The sequence below is a fragment of the Camellia sinensis genome, chromosome 6 (assembly GCF_055761805.1).
Source record: "Camellia sinensis isolate YWXY chromosome 6, ASM5576180v1, whole genome shotgun sequence".
Taxonomy (NCBI): Eukaryota; Viridiplantae; Streptophyta; class Magnoliopsida; order Ericales; family Theaceae; genus Camellia; species Camellia sinensis.
In genome coordinates this window covers 14704153-14725365 of record NC_138966.1, presented here as the reverse complement: position 1 = coordinate 14725365, position 21213 = coordinate 14704153, and the positions used below count along the sequence as shown (strand labels likewise).

The 21213-nt window shown below is 34.3% G+C and overlaps 1 non-coding gene across 1 annotated transcript; it reads left to right on the top strand.

Moving 5' to 3' along the window:
- The first annotated feature begins 9615 nt into the window (after positions 1-9615).
- TRNAE-CUC (transfer RNA glutamic acid (anticodon CUC)) lies at positions 9616-9688 on the top strand. Its single transcript has one exon. It is a non-coding gene; the product is annotated as a tRNA-Glu (tRNA).
- The last annotated feature ends 11525 nt before the right edge of the window (positions 9689-21213 follow it).

Genomic DNA, 21213 nt, shown 5'->3' with positions numbered 1-21213 from the left:
TTTTCTTTTTTTTTTTTTTTCTCACCGAATGCTTGCATGCACCCTATAGACAATGAAGGCTTGCATGCATATATATATACAATCCTTGTTGCACAAATCTCTCTCTCTCTCTCTCTCTCTCTCTCTCTCTCTCTCTTTCTCTTCATTCTAAGTTTTCTTTCTCTCAATTCCAAGAGCATCATTAGCTCTTCTTCCCTAAACAAACATGCAAATCAACATGTGGAAAGCCTCCACCAAAATTCTGCAAAGGTTTATTTTATTTTATTTTATTATTATTTTTTTTTTTTTGGGTTTCTGAAAGTTGACACACTAAGATTTTTAACTAAGGTATTTAGTAAGAATAATTATTATATTGAATCCTAATTAAAATAATTTATACACAACAATTATTGAACACCCACAAAATTATTATTTATTTATTTATTTATTATTATTATTATTAATTTTTTTTTTCTTTGTTAGTGATTGAATTGGATTAATTTAAAACTAACTTTTACAGTAATACATATTTCAGATAGACTCTGGATAAAATTAATTAATTAAATTTTTTTTTTTATCTTCTTTTAAAAATAATAAAATGTGGGTTTTCACAGTCTACCCTCCTAAAAAAAAATTTCGTCCTCGAAATTAACTCATACCTTTAGACTCGAAAAACTGAGGGTAATTGGCACGTATCATATCTTCTCGTTCCCATATTGACTCTTCCGTCCCACGATGTCTCCAAATTTTGAGTGCGTGAACTATAGCTGCTGACTCCAAGTCATGGATGAGATGATTCTTCGCATGGTTCTTTAATTGCCTTGATCTATATGCCACCACCTTGCCATTCTGCATCAATACGCACCCCAGACCTTCCTTGGAAGCATCACAATACACGTTGTACCCAACGTCACGTCCTGGCACTATGAGAATAGGGGCACTCGTCAATCTTTTCTTAAGTTCTTGGAATGAATTTTCACAAAATTCGTTCCATTCAAACTTTACCCTCTTTTGAGTCAAATGTGTTCTTAGGTTGCTTCCATTCTGACAATGCTTCTACTTTAGTTGGGTCTACTAATATTCCCTTGTCAGATACCACGTGACCCAAAAACTTTACTTCCACCATCCAGAATTCACATTTACTAGCCTTATTTTAAAGTTTGAAGTACTATTCTCAAATGTTGTTCATGGTCTCCTTTAGACTCGGAATACACCATAATATTATCTATGAAAACTATCACAAATTGATCTAAGTAAGGCGTGAATATGTTGTTCATTAAGCTCATGAACACGCCTGATGCATAGGTTAGGTCGAATGGCATCACTACTAGTTCATAGCGGCCGTAACGCGTTCAAAATGCAGTCTTAAGAATATCTTCCTCCCGAACACGCAAAAAAAGGAAAGGAAACACTCAAAATGCATGGATGTGGGGATACGAGGTTTCGAACCCCTGCCCTCAGACTTAGCCTCTTGTTTTTTTTTTTTTCAACCACTAAGCCACGCCACTCCTGTGACAAAATATTCAAACAATTATATATATAGGTATACGAGACACATATATAAAAAAAACCAAAACAAAACAAAAGAAACACTCGTTGTTATGGGGCTCGAACCTCTAACCTCAGGCTTAGCCTTTTAATTCTCAACAACCGAACCACTAAACCCAAGCCACTCTTGTGACCAAATATGTAAACAAATATATATAATACATAGATATACAATTCATATACATATATGCATACAACTCTCCCACCTCTTTCTCTTCCTTCGAAAACCGCGTTTGACACGCGGGCTTACTTTTGCGTCAGTTGGCCGACAAAAGTAAGCCTCCTCGATTTGCAAGCTCGTCTCGGCTCTCTCTCCCTCTTTGTCTTCTTCCATTCTGTCTTCTTCTTCTTCATCACTCTTTTCTCTTCTTCTTAATGACTCTCTTCTTCTGTCTCTCCTCCATCAATCTTTCCTCCCCTTCTTCTCTTCATCTTCTATTTTCTGCCATTTCTCTGCGTCTCCCTTCTTTCCTCTCTCTTTCCATACATGGCTTCGTCTCGCCCTCTCTCTCTTTTTCCGGATCTTAATGATCCATCGAGCTCCTCTGGGCCAAGTGCCCCTGCTCTTACTCATCCTAGTCTTCCTACACTAACAGTTGAGCAAGTGATGGCTGCTCAAACTGATATTGAGGCCAACCACTACACGTTGAAGTCGTGTATGGAGACAGTGGCCGCGGTCACTAACCTGTCTCACCGTCTACAAAACAAGTCGTGTGAGGTATATCGGGTTAACGCCCAACTCACTTTGCTTCAACATATGTATAGGGATGCGCGAGCGGAGATTTGCGCACTGAAGGCAGAGAACAAGGAATTGAAACGGAAGGCTACCTCCATGGAGAATAAAGAGGTAAAACGACAGGCCACTTGTATGGCTCAGTTTACAGCACCGTCGTATTTTGCCTTTGATGGTCGGCGAAGAGTTAACTCTCTTGGTGAAAACACTGAGGCAGGGCCTTCGAAGGTCTCCCAGAGCGAAATTGAGATGAAGAAAACGACGGGAGAGTCAAGCAAATGAGGTCGGTGTATGGCCGTCTGCCGGAGGAGAAAGAAGAACAAGATCCCTTTTTTTTTTTTATATATATATATATATATATATTTTCTGGGTCTTTTTATTTTATTTTATTTTGGAGTCTCTATAATCGGGGATGTCCTCCCAGACTGCAATAAAATCAGTTTAGGTTCTGTACATCAATGGCGTGACTGGCACATCACTCTGAATTTGAAAATAATTTTGTTTGATTTGAATTTGAGAATGATTGAATTTGAACTCTGAATTGGATATTGATTCCATACTGACCTGAATCACAAAATAACTTAACGAAAGAAAAACGAAGCAAAACAATCCAAACACATCTATATACACTGACTGGTATGAATACCCTGACCGGTATGAATACACTGACTAGGTGACTCGAGTGGGAGAGAAGATAGAATCACTGACTCAACTATGCCCCTGATTCATTGCCTTGATTTTTATTCAATTGTTTTAATTTAATTTTATTTTTTTTCGGTAAAGAAAACTTGAACCAATAGTCTCAGATAATCTAGAGTCACAGACAAGTTAAACGCAAACTAGAGACTCCTAGTTCACATGATTTGCATACAAGATCTACTCGAGTTTGACCGTTTAGCAGTAAAGCTACACTCATAGTTGTTTCTAATCGTTCAAGCTCTAATCCCAAGATTCACACAGTTATAGTAGAGAAGAAAGACTATGACATGGCTACGACAATAGCATAACTAGCATAGGAATTCAAATGGAATTTGAACAGACAGTATAGTCGAATGACATGATGGTTTTGAACTTTTAACAGGGTTAAGATTATGGAGCTGGTGACCAAACTAGATATTTGAATTGAAATTGTGTTTGGCCATACACATTTCAAACCAAACACCTAAGATTCTTCACCCTGCAAGGATTAAAAGAGTGCAACCGGTTTTCAAGAGAACAACATACAAGATACAATAAACATCGCTCAAAAATTGCCAATTGATCATCTTAAGGCAATACTTTGTCGAATTGGAAAGGTTCAATGAAGATAGAGAAGTGATGATTTTACATCCGACAAATTTGGCGTCAAACTAGTTATGATCAAACAAGGATAGTTACTATGATTATCATAAACCTCTCATAAACTATGAGTTACATAATTCTATTCCTTCTAACACATGATACTACTCCTCAATTGAGGTTAAACCTCTACCCACTGTCCTTAGGTATTCCAACCTAGAGCTCTGATACCATTTTGTAACGCCCCAATTTTTTTTTTGGTAAATCATAAGATTTAAATAACAATAACTTGCTAGATAAAGTTTTAACTACTAATTAGGAACTTTTAAGTTCTTACAAAGCCAAAGTCCAACGACAAAATAAAACTACAAGTTCACACACAACGTCACAACATAGTTAAATCCTAATACAAGGGATAACAGGATTTTATTTTGATAAAATCTTGACTCTAAGTCAGCCAAGGTTCGATATTGGCAGCAGCTCCAATTTCAGCCTCAATCCCTTCTTCGACATAATCTGGCATGAAACGCCAGGGCAACAAAATATATGCCATGAGTTTTGCAACACAGTAAGAAAACGTAACCAACCTACCATTCTTTTTAAGAGAAAAATAATAATATTCTAAACATGAGACAACAATATAATTATACACAGAAATTACAACCATTAGAATAATTTCAGTAATTTTAATAAATTAGGTGACACTCGAAATCTCACCAAAGAGATTTAACTTACCAACCACTAAGCATGGCAACGGTTAATTTGAAACCCTCCATTGGTCAAATATTTAAGTGTTACCAATCGTAACTACCAGGGATGCCCACGTCCGGAGTTATATACCCAAGTAGTGGCATCCGTGGTCTGCCCCAAGGAAACGGTCTGCCAGGGGTAAGCAACCTCCCTGTGTGCCACCTGCACATCCACCCTTATTCCAAAACCGAATACCGAAAAGGGTTCAAATAAGTCCCGTGCCATCTTAGAGTTTCGCAACACAATTTACGTGAGAATTCTCAAAACCAGGGCTCACCCTGAACAACCGGTGTTAACCGTCAACTCTTAATTCCGTACAGTCTTTAAACCAAGACTCACCCCGAACAACTGGTATTAACCGTCAATTGTTAACTTTGTATATGCCGTTAATCATTTCAGTTAATTTTGATATTAATCACAAATAATTTCAAATTTTTAATCACAAGTAATGTTATACCAACTCATTAAAATTCTCAATCATAAAATATTGCATGTGTCACACAATACTAAATAAAAGTACAGAATTTAAATAAATAATTTATTTAAACCATGGTATGAAATAATAACTTAGATACAAGAATTAAACCCTAAATACACACATGCACAAATTTTTGATTTACAAAATTAGACTAGCATAATATTAAAATGGTGATTTCATTCTGTCCAGAAAAATTTTCAGAGTATATATCTTGCAAATAAAATTATAAATATATTACTTATACAACTCTAAAATTCATATCAATCTACAGGATACTCAATAAACATGTTATGGTTATTTTTCAGAAAATATTTTCCAAAATATAACTTATAAATAATTCTAAACAAATTCCAAGGGTGTTTATGACACAGATTTGTCACATTTCCTTACATTAATTCCATGCTTAAATTTATAGATCAAACCCATAATCTAAAAATTTATCATGAAACTAGACTTCTCAAATTTCATCTTTTAGTTAGAAATTACCAGATTTGGCTTAGTATAGAATTTTAAATAAATTTTCAAATACATGGTAAAATCTGTCTCACAGTTTCAGATTTAGTTAGAAATTTGTATAAATTCGTAGAAAGCTCGAAAATTGTCTCCAAAAATTTCTGGATAAACTAAACATCATTATCAACAACTTTGTAGAAGAAATCATCTCGAAATTCTGAGTATAAAATTGTCTAAAAATTCGGGTAACATGCTGGCAGATTCAAGACAGATTATTCTCAACACAGTTTCAGATTTAGTTAAAAATTTGTATAAATTCGTAGAAAGCTCAAAAATTGTTTCCAAAAATTTCTGGATAAAGTAGACATCATTGTCAACAACTTTGTAGAAGAAATCATCTCGAAATTCTGAGTATAAAATTGTCTAAAAATTCAGGCAACATGCTAGCATATTCAAAACAGACTATTTTAATCACAAGATTCCTACACATATATATATAAATTTCTATTTATGAGTAGTCATTTTAATCACAAGGAAGTAATCTGAAAATTTCACTAATAAAAAGAAATGAGAGGGTTGAGAGGGTTTTCTTACTTAGTAATAGGGTAACAAAATGGTTGAGAATTTTGGCTTCCTTAATCTCCTACTCTTCTTCCTCTCCTATCACCAAGCTTGGTTGTTTCAGGGATTTCTCTCTTCTTTTTTTTTTTTTTTTTTTTTTTTTCTCACCGAATGCTTGCATGCACCCTATAGACAATGAAGGCTTGCATGCATATATATATACAATCCTTGTTGCACAAATCTCTCTCTCTCTCTCTCTCTCTCTCTCTCTCTCTCTCTCTTCATTCTAAGTTTTCTTTCTCTCAATTCCAAGAGCATCATTAGCTCTTCTTCCCTAAACAAACATGCAAATCAACATGTGGAAAGCCTCCACCAAAATTCTGCAAAGGTTTATTTTATTTTTATTTTTTTTTTTTTTTTTGGGTTTCTGAAAGTTGACACACTAAGATTTTTAACTAAGGTATTTAGTAAGAATAATTATTATATTGAATCCTAATTAAAATAATTTATACACAACAATTATTGAACACCCACAAAATTATTATTTATTTATTTATTTATTATTATTATTATTAATTTTTTTTTTCTTTGTTAGTGATTGAATTGGATTAATTTAAAACTAACTTTTACAGTAATACATATTTCAGATAGACTCTGGATAAAATTAATTAATTAAATTTTTTTTTTTATCTTCTTTTAAAAATAATAAAATGTGGGTTTTCACAAACACACCTGCAGAAATTTTGCAGGGGCACGAAATACTGGAAGTGTGTGAACCCCGCTCGAGCGCAAGAAGACCCGCTCGAGCGAACCATTCAAAAACTGGGCAACAACAATGGGAGCTAAAGCTCTACCAACCTGTAACAACCAAGCCCAACACATTCTAAGACTTAAACAAAAGGGTTTAAAGGTTGACAACACGATAGGTACAACTACCAGCACCACGGAACCGAGTCCGGAATACAACTGAACAGTAAAGGGACAACCGAGATGGCTATATACAGGCTCCGTGGTGGGCCCGCGGAGGTCCGACAACACCTTTTAGTTGGGTATCTTAACTCGAGAGAAGCTTTCTCCATAAATAAATAAATAATGATTGTATTTTCTCACCTAGGTGAGGGAAAAAAGAAATAATTAATGTTTTCTAACCATTATATTTGGATAAAAGATAAGATTATCGTATCTTGTTAAAATAGAGTAAATAAGAGAAGAAAAAAAAAGTTTTTTATTTTATTTTACTAAAATAACCTTCCATATTAATAAGTTTTTTTTTTTGTTTTTTTTATTTTTAGTTTCTTTCATCATAGGGTTGTTTTGGTATTTTAAAAAAAATTCATTACTCCTTTTTCTCACTAAATTTTATAATTTTTGGTGAGAAACAAAACACAACTTTGATGAGAGTTATTTTCTCATAATTTCTCACTTACTTAACCATCCAAACAAGTGAAGGAATTTTTTATTCTCACCTTTTCTTTTCTCACCAAATCTCTCTGTCTAAATAGAGTGTTAAGATTGGTTTAAAATATAAATTTTCTTTGTGGTTTTAAAAATTATAAATATTTCTTTGTTAGAATTTGTTATTTAACAAAAACAGGTAAATTACATATATATTCATTGAGATTTGTTTAAATACAAATTACAAATACTCCCATTGTCATAGTTTTTTATTTAATAAAATTAACTAAAAAAATGAAATTAATAACTCCTCTCCTATATAATAATCAAATTATCTACAATATTAATTAAAGTATATTTCTAACATTATTAAAAACTATTAATTGATTTGATATTTTATTAATAAAAAAGAATATTTGTTATAAAATTATAAATTTCAAGAAGCTGGATGTAATTTTCAAAACTACATGAACAATTTGTATTTTAAACAAATTTTAGGGGTGTATTTGCAATTTATCCTAACAAAAATAATAGAAAAAAATAAAATTTTTAACTATTCTCCTGCACAGTAATAAAATTGTCTGAATTGTTAATTGAAATATATTTTTGATATCATTAAAAATTGTTAATTGAATTGACAATTTATTAATAAAATGAATCATTTGTTATACAATTAGAAACTTGAAAGGATAGAATGTAATTTTCAAAATTAAAAAAGGTAATTCTTATTTTAAATAAATCTCAAGGGGTGTATTTGTAATTCCTCCTTATATTTATGGGGTCACATAATTTTTCAAAAAGAAGAAAATAATATTTTTCTTAAAAAATATTTATTATTTTTATATAATTTTTAAAATTCAAAAACATTTTTTAATTTCTATTGTTTGAATGAGTTTCACTACTAATATTGATTACTAATGTAACGATCACATATCATATAATAAATTATGGATGTATGAATGAATTCATATTATTGTCATTTAATACACAAGAAGTGAATATGTTATAAATGGTATGGAAACAAAAATTGTCATTTCAACATTTTTTTTTCTTATAATATGGGTAGAATAAAAGCATTTTCTTATCCTATTATTTTTTTGTGTCAATATTATATTAATATTTTTAATATAGTATTAAACATAAGATAATATTAATGCAATGTTGCAACTTGAGATGATAATAATAAAATTACTGATTTTTTTTTAATTTACTAAATTCATATAGTATAAAAAAAATAGGAAATTTATTATAAGATATTCTTATATACTAACAAGTCTTATTATTTTTTATATTTAATCCACTAAATCTTAATTATTATATTTAAGGTATTTTATGAATAATTTTATCTTTACAAATATTTTTTGAACCCTTAGAAAATTCGTGACATGAACATTTACATTAAATAAATTTGACAATGAGAATGTTCACGTTAACAGTGTGAATATTCACATTACAAAACATTAACATTGTTAATGTGAATATTAATGCGTGCATCACTCTATTATTATTAGAGATATTTTGATAACTAGGTCACTCAAAAAATTTATTAGAATATAATAAATTAACTTGGACTAAATGAAGCATAAGTAAGAGAAGAGATATTTATGAATAAATGTCCCATTAAAAATTGTACAAATATAAACTACGAAAAAGTAAATTAAAATATTTTACTTTTAAGTACATTTATTATAAATTTATTTTAAAACAATTATTAATAAACATATGAAAAAATTCACGCAAAAATAATGGGTATGTTTGGTTTGAGTTTGGGAGATGAATTTTAGAGATAAAAAGTACAAAAAGTCGTTTGGTTTGATTTTTTTCAAAAGATATTTTGAAAAATTATTTTAAGAGAGTTTTGAAAAAAGTGATTGATTTGATGTGTATGAAAGAGAGATTTGTTTGAAAAACTTATAAACCAAACAAGCTTTGGGAAATTTTTTTGAGGAAATTTGTTTAGTTTGATTACTTTTGAAAACTTATTTATAGAGAATTTTTCTTAAAATTTTTTGGAAAACACAAACCAAACAAGGCCAATAAATCACGAAAATTAAAAAGCTTAAAACCAAACAGAATAATTGTTATTTTTTTTACAAAATACAAAAAAATAAAATTTGAATAATGCTTGGGACCCCCTTTTGGGGGTCACCCCTCACCCCCCTTTGCCACGTGGCGGGTGGTGATTAGAGGAGTAGGAAAAAAAAGAAAAAGAAAAAGAAAATGTAACCAATGAGAGAGAGAAGGGGTCAAAAGGGATGGGGGAAAAGGGGGGATGAATCATTATTGATAAAATTTTGATGGTAAAATGTGGCATCTAGTGCACTATGCGCCAGTGACAGCTGGCAACATCAAAATCTATCACTAAATTTTAGTATTTATTTATATATATAAAAGTTTTAGTATTTATTTATATATATAAATTTCTATGATTGCTAACAAGTCCGTTGTAGTCTAGTTGGTCAGGATACTCGGCTCTCACCCGAGAGACCCGGGTTCAAGTCCCGGCAACGGAAATTGCATTTTCTAGCTGGACCTTAACGCTCTTACCAAGTCAAACATTTCTGGCTTGCACCGAACACTCCTTCCCAATTCAATTTTATTTCTTTTTTCTTTTCATGTGAGTTCATTTATTGAAAAGTCTTATTGTGAGAACTTTTGTACCTTTTTATTTTTCTTTTCTTTTCTTGTGAGTTCTTTTATAGAAAATTTATTGAAAAGCCCTATTTTAAGAACTTTTGTACTATTTGATCCCATATTTTAAATGGTTGATTAAAGAGTTTTTATTACGCGTAGTGTGTGACTAATAAGTCTTTTTTTGAACGTGGATGCGTATTGATTAGATATGTATACCCTCACTAATTAATTAGGGAAGTTTTTTTTTTTTTTTTTTTTTTTTTTTTTTTTTTTTTTTTTTTTCGAATGTGTGACAAATATGGTGTGATACTCTAATATGACAAGTATTAATGTGATACTCCAAAAAAATTAAAAATTCCTCAGTATACTTTTTTCAAATGTAACAACGTGGCAAGTATGATGTGACACTCCAAAATTTTTACACATCCTTAGTGTATTTTTTTCCAAATGTGACAACGTGGTAGGTATGATATAACACTCCAAAAATAAAAATAAAAACTTCTTAGTATACTTTTTTCAAATGTGTCTCACATAACAGGTATGTTGTGACACTCTTAAAAAATTAAAAATTCCTTAGTGTACTTTTCCTAAACGTGACATATGACACTCCAACGTGACGGACCCAATTTGATTGAATTACTGAGTGTCTTCACGTCACGTGCCAAAAAAAAAAAAAATTAGTAAAGAATTCACGTCCTACACTGCGCGTGTTAAAAACAACCAAACTATAAAAACTGCTAGTGCGTTTTTGAATAACGTGACACACAAACACTCCACCACCTTCTCCATACATAACCATGCCACTTGTCCCTCAATTGTACTAACAATGACAAAACAGTTAACAAATAATTTAAGGGACCACTCAGTCAACAAAAAATTTTTTAGGACCTTACGTTATGTTTGGATTGAGTGATTTGGAGAGAAAAGAAAAGAAATGGAGAGATATGTATTTCTCTGACTTGTTTGGATAACTTAAGTGGAAAGAAATGGGAAGAAATGAAGAGAAATTGAGAGAAACTCATTTCTCTTATAAGCCTCATTTTCAATCTTCCCAAAAGTGGAGAGATTGGGAGAGAAAAGGAACCACTATTTTCATAATACCAATTTTGTCCCTATAAAAATAAAAGAAATAAAATGATTGAAAATATAAAAAGGTTATTTTGGTAATATAACATAAAATAATTTCTTTTCTTTTTTCTTAATAAAATCCAACCAAACAAGAATGAGAGAAATCACAATCATTTCTTTTCTTTTATTTCTTCCTTATCCAAATAAAAAGGAGAGAAATCACAATCATTTATTTACTTTTCTTTTCTCTTATAACTTAAGTGATCATTTCTTTTCTTTTCTCTCCTAAATTTTCAAACATAGTGTTATGGATTATAAGTCTACAAAACGAGATTTATTAGTCAATTCTCCTTTTTTTCTTTTGGGAAAACTTTATTTTATCCTCCTGTGATTTAAGTCGGGTGCGAATTACCTCATGATATTTAGAAATCATCACAAAACCCTTTGTGGTTACAGAATTAAAATGTACCGTTATAATTTTTGTCAAAACTAACCAAAAGTGTAATTCATGCACATCTGTTGAGAGTTGTTATGAATATGAGATTTTTTTACATCAAAACACCCTAGTAAGTCTCTGCAATTACAACCCAACCATTCTACTACCTTTCATGATCCAAGCGGTTTGGACCGGCAACCCATACACTACAACAACAATGGCGAAGTCAGGAAGCGACAACAACGAGGCTAGCGACGGTGACAACAAATGATCCGAACCAGACTCATATATCTCATTCTCACCTCACCACACCTAAACTCTCTCATTTTCATGTGTTCCTCTTCATTTTCTATGTCTACAAGTCTCTCTGTTTCTCTCACGCAGTATCTGCAAAAAGAATGAGATCCGTAGATAGATATATACACAAATTACACTGCCATCTCTCTCTCTCTCTCTCTCTCTCTCTCTATATATATATATATATATAAGTTTGTGTATGTCTATTTCTCTCTCTGTATATATATGTCTGTTTTTGAACTGGTAATTCTTCAATCTTAGATCTGGGTGTTCTATTGGTTCCTCAATCCGACATCTTCATTCAAGACCAACCAACCCAACAAAATCCCAAAAACCATTGTTTTTGCTCTCTGATTGTACTCCAATTCATGAACTCCATGGTTTTAGCTCTGTCATCATCTCGGTGTTTCGGATGATGATGTTGATGAATCCAAAATAATTTTATGATTCCAAAAACATGATGTTGATTCCAGAAATATATATAATGATGTATATGTATATGTATATGAATGTATATGATTCCAGAAAAATAAATATATAATGATGTATATGTGTATGAATGTATATATGTTTGAATAATATATATATATATATATATTGCTATGAAAATATAATTAAATTTAAATTACGTTGAAAAATTTAGGAATTGAATAACAATTAAGAAGTTAATGATAATTTGTGATTTAATTAAATTAATTTTTGATGGAAATTATATTGTTCAAATTAATTTGTTAAATTGAAACCTTCATTTCACATGATGAAACCCTAAGTTCTCTCCACACAACCCTTACTTTTCTCAAATGCATTGAATGAGAAATGATAAATAAGGGTTATATATAAGGGTAAAATTGTCTTTTTACTTCTGTTGTTAACGGTTTTAACTGTGCATTTCAATCCAGTAATCATGGGGGATTATGTGATGATTTACAAATATCATAGAGTAATCCGTACCCCACTTAAATCACAAGAATAAAGTGAAGTTTGTCTTTTTGTTTTTTTGATTGATAGTAAATCTCTTTATATTTTAAAATTTTCAATGTCTTTGACACCTAATTAAAAAATTACATAAAATCAGAAGTGTCAATTTATTTATTTTATTTTATTAAAAGGAACTTCATCAATATATTAAAAAGTAACATACATCAATCTAGGATATGTAACCCTCTAGAATTATCTAAAAGTTGATTATTTATACATAAAGGAATATGAATGAAAATTTGAAGGTCTTCCCCCTTAATGTGGTTCCCTTCACTGGTGAAATATCAGAAGATTTGTTTGCTTCTCTAAGGGCATGATTAATTGGCCATTGTTCTAATTAGTTCAAGAGATACCTGCAATAATAAATAATGAAACTGAGGTGGTAAGAGTTGTGTAGTGTTTTCGGTGTTGTGACAAAAGGCCACTATCCATTTACCAAGCTCATCTCTGAGTAAGCCTCCTCCATTAGCTTTACTTGAATTGCCTATTGGTGCTCCATTATTGAGTTTGACAAACCCAGCTTTGGGTGGTTTCCATCCAACAAGAACCTATTTCATGGGTCTCTCATGGGTGTCAACCAACGATAGATGTTGCCATTCAACAACTTTGGTCATCACATAATGGTCTCATTTGGAAACTTGGTTATTTTAGTCGGTTATTCTAATTTTTAGTTATTTTAGTAGGTTAAAATAGTTGTGTTTGGAAAGAATGTTAGATTTTTTTATGATTAGATGTGATATTTGTAAAAGAGAGAGTAAAATAATTATAGATTTAATGTGACATTTTGTTTAATTGATTATTTTAATCTCTTTTGTTTTTTTTTTTTTTTAAATTTTAGATAAAAAATCTCCTAAATCCAACTTGCCACGCCAACGTGTACTAAAAGGGTTTGGATGGGTGGTGTCAAAACGCACAGAATTTATGGACTTCCAAATTTCCCAACTAGTGAGGGGGAACACAAGTCCCCATGAAAGGTCTACTATTGTTGGGACAATTTGAGAGTCGAGAATTTTGTAGTTCAAATTAGCTTAACCTTAGGTGTGTTTATATCAAGTATTATTTTTAACTTCTAATTTTTCTTTTACTTTTTGATAACTCAATTCAAGATTTAAAATTAAATATATTAAGTGAAAGTCAATTAAAATCTTTTAATAATTTCAATTACTATTACTTAAATGTTTAAGTGGCTCTTAAAATATAAGTTAAAAGTTTTAAAAAAATTGAAGTAATCTGAAATTTACTGACTAAATTTATAACTAATTATGTATAAGGATCATAGTTTCAAAGAACAGAAAATGATGAATTTTATGTCATAATTTTTTCGATCCAATTGTTGTCTATGATTTTGTTTAATATACTATTCATAATTTTTACAATTAAAAATATAATTTAAGTAAAGTAAAATTGTTTATGAAATTATTATTTATATTAAATGAGAAGGAACATTTGAAATAAATTTCCCATGAAAAATTGACTTTGTGGGAGCATTTCATAAAAAAGTTGGACTTAGTTGTGAAACTTGATAGAACTGAATAGTAATTTTGAGAATAAAATAGAAGTAGAAATAATAAATTTTAAATTTCATCTTGTACATATCAAATACTTGATTTTAGTTTAACACTTTTATTGAATATATTTTCAGTTTAAAATTTTCAATATTCAGTTTTCAATATTTAGGGTAAATTACAATTATCTCCCCTGTGGTTTCTGACAATTATAGGGACCACTCTTGTGATTTCAATAATTATAGAAATCTCTTTTACTTTTTCTGACATTGTCAAGATTCCCCCCACCTGTTAATTTAGCCCAAACAGTGTTAACTTGGTTGTGCAAATGACCATATGTAACAACCCTCATACTGTTTACTGATTAATGACTGACCGATTACTGTTAAACGAAACTGATAATGACTGATAACTGACTGATAATCGAACTAAATGAAATACTGAACTGACTGACTGAAATTGAAACTGAATTGACTGAGTATATGTTAGTTAATTGCATTCTATCTGTTTGATTGTCTGATTATCTGTTCATGTTTATATGTTTAAACTGCTAATTGAAGGCCTTATCAGCGGCCGAATTAGAAACCGATTGATGTTCCGTGACCCTCATAATTAATGTGATTTTATGGTATATTTATCTGAAAACTGATTAGGTATGATTAAATTAGATTAAAATAAGCCAATTAAAGAGTTTGCCATATTTACCATTTTGCCACTATCTCATATACACACACTTGAGCCTTATACTTGAATCAAAACACATTTTGATCAGCCATTTTCCTTGCTTTAGCCGACCTTGAGAGGGAGAGAGTGAGTTTCATCTTGCATTGCTTGGAACTTGGTAGAATTGCTTGGTAATTGAAGTGTATTTGCATATTTGAGCTCCCTCACTCCTAATTCTACAAGACTAAGGTAGGACATCCATCTTCTTGTTGCTGTTCTTGAGTTCATTCTTGCATGATTCATGTTAATTTGTAGAGCTAAGTCATGATTTGGTTCATTAATGATGGATTGAAGATCATTTCTTGCATGCATGTTGGTATTGTTGCATTTTGAGGTTGATTGCATGGACATTAGTGCATGCATGCTCATATTGTTGTTATAGACCATGTTTCCATCTGATTTGAAAAGAAATGAGCTCATTTGATCAAGCTTTGGAGCTTTAATTTGGTTTAAAACTCATTCATGCATGTTTGAATGTTGTTCTTGAAAATGGGTTTGAATGTGGTTTTAATTGACTCACCTTTGGGGCTTGAATTCATAAATTGAGCTTTGAAACTTGCTATACATTGAATTTAATGATGTTTTCCAGAATTTAGGCCCAAGAGGTCGAGTTTGGAGTGGTAGAATGCTTGGTTTGAGCTTGGGAGGCAGATCTGGAAATTCCAGATTTGGCTTCATCGCTCGAGCGAAGGATTCCCCGCTCGAGCGAGCACCTTTGTCCAGGGCTCCGCTCGAGCGACCATCGAGCGACCATCGCGCGTAAAATCACAGCATCCAGTATTTTTACTGTTTTGCAGACTGCTCGAGCGAAGGATTCCTCGCTCGAGCGAAGCCTTTGATTTTGGACTTACGCTCGAGCGTAGAAAGTCTCGCTCGAGCGAGGCTCCTATTTTCAGCAAACTTTGCAAAATGTTTTCTAAGTGTATTTTTGCATCCTCATCCCATCCTAGGCATTCTTAGGCCTAGTTTAAGGCATCTTGATGAGGATATCATTGTAGAACACACCAAGGCAAATTAGGGATTAAGTTATGAGATTTCCCAACTGTGTAGCTTAGTGTGTTCAACCTGTGAACTGTGTAGGGTTGGCAACTGGGGAGACACGCTCTAGCATACTGTAGCCCAGAACTCTGTGAGTAACAATTGTGTAAAGATATGTTCAACTGATATCTTTTGAATACTGAACTGAACTGTTTACTGAACTGGTATTACTGAATGAATGTATGTCCTTTGTTTCTGAACTGTACTGTGGCATCCTTAGTATCTACGGTTTACTGTTACTGTTACTGTTATAGAGATCTCTGTCGGTTCCCTCGTGGAACCACTACTGTTTACTGACTGATGGCCATCATTACTGTTCAGTCTTTCAAGACCTACTGTACTGTTATGCTAATGGATGTACCACATATGGCTGTTTACTGTACTGAACGACCGAAATACTGATTGAATTGAACTGTTTTCATTACTGTAAGGACATTCATTCTAAACCCCTTTACGCTTTATGTTATTCACTGGGCTTTAGCTCACTGCTCATATATATATGTAGGTGTACAGGCACCAGACCGCAGCTAGAGGCGTCAGGGTTACTCCAGTTTTGTCAAGCCAGCCTTTGTGCCTCACTGCGAGGTTCCGAGTTGCCATGCTATGGCTTGGGGGTGTTTTGTCTGTTTTTCCCCCTTCTGTACTGTTTTACTGTTTTGTATAGACCGTATTGTTTTGTACAGACGGAATGTTTTCTGTACTGTTCTGTAGGGTTGAGTCCCTAGTTGAATGGATGTCAATATTGTACATACTGTTCTGTACTGCTTGTGTATAAATGTATGAAAAGCCTTTTTGCATACAGACTGTCACAGCTCAATGGACACTATTTATTTACTGTATTGGATTCCGCCAGGCCCTGTACTCTGTTTTACTGTATTTCTGTTAAGCAGGCCTTCGGTAATCTCAGATTACTGGCCGGTTACGGTGCTAAACCCATAGGGCCGGGTTTGGGTCGTGACAGAGTGGTATCAGAACGATACTTAACCACGAGTTATACCGCACACACGTGTCCAAATGAGCTATAGGGTGTCCTAGAAAGTGCTTAGGGCATCTCATGAGCATGTTAAGTGTGTGATTACGTTATGACTGAATATCTGCCAATGTGTTAAACTGGTAAACAAATGACTGCTTATGTTTAAAACTGTTATAACTGCTTATAGTGAAATGGACAATGCAAATGAACCTGAATCCTCGTCTACCGAGGCAAGAATGGAAAGAATGGAAAGAATGATAGAACTGATAACTGCTAGACTGGAACAACAACAGAACCAACAGCCCCCACCTCCTCCTCCTCCGGTACAGCCGGAACCTAATGCGAATGTGGATGATGGGGATATTATTGCTCTCACCCATAAATTCAGCAAGATGAAACCGCCATCCTTTCAGGGAGGCCTTGAACCGTTAAAAGCTGAAGCTTGGGTCCTGGAAACAGAAAAATTATTCGAAGTGTTTCCGTGCTCGGAAGCGAACAAAGTGTTGTTAGCTACCTTCACCCTACAAGAAGAGGCTAGAAGGTGGTGGATGTTGATCCGTAGCACAAATACTGTTATGACTTGGGCTCAGTTCAAGGAGTCCTTCTTTGAAAAGTACTTCCCACAGTGTGTCAGGGATAGGAAAGTAACTGAGTTTGAACAACTGAAGCAGGGCACAATGTCCGTTGCAGAATATGAAACAAAATTCACTGAACTTGCCCGTTATGCACCGCATATGGTGGATACTGAATATAAGAAGGCCAGGAAATTCGAAGGTGGCCTTAATGTTGCGATCCTTGATCGAATAAATGTCTTGAAACTACCGACTTTTGTGGGTGTTCTCGATCGGGCATTGATGGCCGAGTCGAACATTGCAGCAATGAAACAATCTGAAACACCAACAACTGAATGGCATGGAAAAAGGCAGGGTTTCAAATTCAAGAAAGGCAAGCACAACCCAGCCAATAAGAAACAGAATACGGGGACGACAACTAGCCCCAGTCAAGGGAGTGGATTCATACCACCCTGTCCTGAGTATGGCAAGAAGCACAAGGGAGTCTGTTACAGAATATCTGGAGCCTGTTACAGGTGTGGCAAGGTGGGCCACATGGTTAAAGACTGCCCCTCTGCTCCACAAGCCAGTGGTAAAGCTGCACCAAGCGTAGCAGCATCAAATGCTCCACCAAAGCCTAACCCTAAAGCTACCGGGAAAGAGCCTGTGAGGCAAGGCCGAGTGTTCGCACTAGTACCGGGAGATGTGCAAAATACTGAGACCGTTGTGTCAGGTATCCTCTCTATCTGTACACAAAATGCATATGTATTAATTGATTCGGGGTCTACGCATTCTTACGTATCGCATGCTTTCTCACGGAAATTGAATAGACCCTTAGAACCTATGAACTATCTGCTAGCCGTATCATCACCCATAGGGGGATCCATGACATGTGCTTATATGTACCCCGCATGTGAAATCATTGTTGGGGATATGCATCTGTTTATTGATTTACTGCCATTGAACATTGATCATTTTGACGTAATATTGGGGATGGATTGGTTACAAAAATATTATGCCACTATTGACTGTGTGACCAAGCAAGTTGTTTTCCGTCCACCTGGTCTACCTGAATTGGTGTTTAATGGGAGTGGAGTAGTACCTCCTCCGTATTTGATTTCGTCAGTGAAAGCTGTTAAATTAATTAGAAAGGGGTGTAAAGGATATTTGTGTTCTGTACTGACTGTGTCTACTGATGATAGCGTTAAAACTGATGTGAATTGCATTCCTATAGTCAGAGAATTTCCAGATGTTTTTCCAGATAATCTTCCAGGGGATTTGACCGACAGGGAGATTGAATTTACCATTGATGTGATTCCCGGAACACAACCAGTTTCTAAAGCTCCATACCGAATGGCTCCAACTGAATTGAAAGAACTAAAAGTGCAACTGCAAGAACTGCTAGACAAAAAGTTCATCAGACCGAGTACCTCACCATGGGGTGCACCAGTTTTGTTTGTAAAGAAGAAAGATGGCTCACTGAGACTGTGCATTGACTACCGTGAACTGAATAAGGTAACTGTAAAGAACAAATACCCATTGCCACGCATTGATGATTTATTTGATCAGTTACAGGGTGCACAAGTGTTTTCTAAGATTGATATCAGATCGGGGTATCATCAACTGAAGGTTAAACCGGAAGACATTGATAAAACTGCTTTTAGAACAAGGTATGGACATTATGAATTTCTAGTTATGCCTTTCGGAGTCACGAATGCCCCTGCTGCTTTTATGGACCTCATGAACAGAATTTTTAAACCGTACCTTGATGACTTTATTGTTGTATTTATCGATGACATATTGATTTACTCCAAAAGCATAGAACAGCATGAACATCATCTGAGACTTGCCCTACAAACCTTAAGAGAACAGAAACTGTATGCTAAGCTGTCTAAATGTGAATTTTGGCTTGACCATGTTATGTTTTTGGGGCATGTTGTTAGCAAAAATGGAATTTCTGTTGACCCGCAGAAAATTGAAGCTGTAGTGAACTGGCCTAGACCAACAAATGTGACTGAAGTCCGAAGCTTTTTGGGACTGGCTGGATATTACAGAAGATTTGTCAAAGATTTCTCCAAAATTGCCCTACCATTGACTCAGTTAACTCAAAAGGGGACATCATTTGACTGGACTGACCAAAGAGAATCTGCTTTCCAGGAGTTGAAAACTCGACTTGTGACTGCACCAGTTTTGACCTTACCCTCAGGTACGGATGGTTATACTGTATTTAGTGATGCTTCTCATAAGGGTTTGGGATGTGTTTTAATGCAGAATGGGAAGGTTATTGCTTATGCTTCCCGACAACTGAGACCACATGAAAAGAACTACCCGACCCATGATCTGGAACTTGCTGCCGTAGTATTTGCACTGAAAATCTGGCGTTACTATCTGTACGGGGTGACATGTGAAGTATACACCGACCACAAGAGTTTAAAGTATTTCTTCACACAGAAAGAACTGAATATGAGACAGCGGAGATGGCTGGAACTGATTAAAGACTATGACCTACAGATATTGTACCATCCGGGAAAAGCCAATACCGTTGCCGATGCATTGAGCCGGAAGTCGATTGGAAACTTAGCCTGTTTGCTTACAGGGCAGAAAGAGTTGCTTTGTGACCTTGAAAAATCTGAAATAGAAATTGTTTTGAGAGAACAAGGTGGAACTTTAGCTGCTATTTCTGCTCAACCGGCACTGATTGAAGAGGTTAAAGAGAAACAGCAACTGGATGACTTCTTGAAAAAGATCATCGAAGAAAGAGAATCTAAACCGAGACCGGGATTCAAATTCGAGAACAATGTACTGAAATTTCAAGAAAGACTGTGTGTACCAAATGATACTGAACTGAAAAGAAGAGTTCTGCAAGAAGGCCACAATTCGAAATTGTCTATCCATCCGGGGAATACGAAAATGTACCAAGATCTGAAACAGAATTTCTGGTGGCCGGGAATGAAGAAAGAAATTGCTGATTTTGTATCCAAATGTCTTCATTGCCAACAGGTCAAAGCTGAACATCAGCGACCTACCGGATTATTGCAACCTCTACCCATACCAGAGTGGAAATGGGAGCATATCACGATGGATTTTGTCGTTGGATTACCTCGCTCCAGAAAAGGTATGGATTCAATTTGGGTTATTGTTGATAGACTAACCAAATCTGCTCACTTCTTACCTGTCAAGACAATCTATAATGCGGACAAATTGGCTGTTATCTATATTGATGAAATTGTAAGACTGCATGGAGTGCCTGTGTCTATTGTTTCTGACAGGGATTCGAAATTTACATCGAGGTTTTGGCAAAGCCTACAGACTGCATTGGGTACTGAACTGAGACTGAGTAGTGCCTATCATCCTCAGACAGACGGCCAATCAGAAAGGACCATCCAAACTCTAGAGGATTTACTGAGAATGTGTGTCCTTGATTTTCAGGGAAACTGGGAAAGTCATTTGCCCTTAGCTGAATTCGCCTACAACAACAGCTACCATTCGAGTATAGGTATGGCGCCTTTCGAGGCATTGTATGGCAGGAAATGTAGGTCTCCAATTTGCTGGGCAGAAGTTGGAGATGGGCCTTTGCTTGGGCCCGAGATTGTGTATGAAACAACTGAGAAAGTGAAACTGATACAGCAAAGACTGAAAACTGCACAGAGTAGACAGAAAAGTTATGCAGATGTCAGAAGACGGGACACAGAGTATGAAGTGGGTGATCACGTTTTTGTGAAAGTGACACCAATGAAAGGCCAGACTCGTTTCGGAGTCAAAGGCAAGCTAGCACCGAGATACGTCGGACCATACGAGATTATTGAGAAAATCAATCCGGTGGCGTATCAAGTTG